The sequence below is a fragment of the Octodon degus genome, unplaced genomic scaffold (assembly GCF_000260255.1).
Source record: "Octodon degus isolate 3935 unplaced genomic scaffold, OctDeg1.0 scaffold00118, whole genome shotgun sequence".
NCBI classification, from domain to species: domain Eukaryota; kingdom Metazoa; phylum Chordata; class Mammalia; order Rodentia; family Octodontidae; genus Octodon; species Octodon degus.
The window spans coordinates 8,306,512-8,308,877 of record NW_004524694.1 but is presented as its reverse complement, the minus strand read 5'-3'; positions in this window follow the sequence as shown (position 1 = coordinate 8,308,877).

Here is a 2,366-nt window from a genome sequence, read left to right as displayed (position 1 = left end):
GCAGTGTGTTAATTATTGAAACTGTCCTAATGATTTGATTTGAAACTGTCTCATTGCTATTTGTTTATCAATAAAATTATGAAAAAAAAAAAAGTCCTGAGTTCAATTCCCGGTTCCAGAAAAAACAAAATTGCAAGTAAAGAAATGAAAAATGGTAGTAAAAGCTATAAATTAAAAGATAACATAAGCTTGTGATCGTGATGTCAAAAAATGTCAACAAGACATGTTACCCTAGTTTCTCTTCATTGGACACAGTACCTGAGACAACGTAAAGGAGTTGAAGCTTTTTTATCTCACAGTTTTAGGAGATTCAGCCACATTCAGCTGCCCCTAAGGTAGGAAAGGTGCTGAGCAAATGTCTGGTGGAGGAGACCTGCTTCTCTCCTTCAAGCAGGGAGCAGGGGTGGAAAAAGGAGCAGCCAGGACGGCCTTGGTGCTCCTGCGCACGTCCTTCCGGACAATTTCCTGCCTCGCAGGTGGATAAGCAGCTCGAACACTTCCTGGGATTACTCCCGAAGGTGTGAGGGTCTCCTCAGAACCAGTCTCCTTCCAAAACCCCAAGCTCTTAACACATTGGTCTTTTGTTCACATTTTAGATGTGAGTCATAACATAGGTCAACGGATCCAATTCAATACAATATTTTAAATATGTGCCATTTAATGTACTTTAGGTTGACTTCAAAGAAGAGTAATATTCATAATATTATAATTATGAATAATAATTGTAATAATCATAATTTTCATTTTCACCACTAAAAAAAGTCTCAATAATAATTCTTAAATACAAATGAGAAGAAAATTTAATGGAACATTGCAAAAACAAAATCCCACTCAAGAAACCCCATATATCAATAATAATTCTGCTTTTGCAGGCCCTTAATGTCAGAGATTTAAAGAACTTGAGAAAAATGGAAAAACCTGAAAGCAGAAGCAGACAAATAATCCACAGTTATGATCTAACCTCCAAACTCTCACGTTTCCAGCAACTAGAAAAACTTATAAATTAAAAAGTAGCGAGTAATATGAGAAATGGAATTATGCTACTTATGAAACTGGAATTTATAAGGCACTACTCCTATCAATGCCATTTTACCCATTTTTCTCAAATATACTTGGAACATTCATGAGGCTAGAACAATGCCAGGGGGCATAAAAAATTTTAATTAAAAAAATAGAACTCATAAAATACGTGTTCAGAACATAACATATGTAGAGTATGAATCAATAATAGAAAATCATGTAAAATCAAAAAAATATCTAAAATTTCTAAATAACTCATGAATCAAAGAAATGAGCATCAGAGGAAAATTAAACTATTACAAAGGAAACAAGGGACATTGCTTTTGTTCCCGCAGTGAATTTACCAGTTTTTGACTAATGTCAAATAAACACTTTGGACAAATCTATTGCCACAAATTCAACAACTAAGATGAAATGTATCAGAATATCCATTTAAAAAGAAATAGATAGTCTAAGTATAAAACATGGGTTTCCCCATTTGCCTTCCCTGAGCAAAATGATTAAAGAGAAATTATCTTGTCCCACATTTAAAATATACAATACAGTTCATTTATATTCACAGTCCACCAAAAATGTATGTATCACCCAGGAAAAAGACAAACTTACAGAAATATTTTAATACTTAATTTATCGAGACATCATGAGTTCAATAAAAGCTACCTTTGGCCTTTACAAGTTACAAGATATGTAACTTAGAGGTGGCCGTGAGCTTCCAGACATGTATCAACGTGGTGAACAGCTGCGTGGGGATCCTTGGTCAAAGCATCAGTTAAGATTGTTGGACGTACATTTTCAATTTCTTCTCTATGGCCCAGCCATGTAGTGGGTTTTCTGTGATACATGGCATGCTGCAGGGGTCCCCATAGTAAAAAGTCTACAGGTGTTAAATCAGGAGACTTTTTGTCCCCAGGGTGTAGACTCTTTGGACACGTAGACACTTTGAACACTGAGCTCACTGATTAGTGACACTCATCTGGGCAAAATAGTACATGCCTATAATATACTTGGATTATCTTAAATAGCTACAACCACTCTTCTTTTGTACCTCCTCCCCAATCCTTTTCTGGATTCCAAAAATTTATGGTTGTTAATATTTTTGTTATAACATGAGAAAAGAATTTTTATTATAACATGATAAAAGAGGGTAAGTGGGATGTAGGTTGGATACCTACAGGCAATCAGTTTACCCTCAAAATAACCAAAAAAAGGTAAAAAAGCTAGTGCTAAAATTTCATAAGATTTGAAGGACTAGGAAATGTAAATGTACAGAAGTGCAAGTAAACATATAAGTGATACCAAAGCAGTTGATGTTAACTTCTGTGTATTGAAAAAATATTCAGTATTTC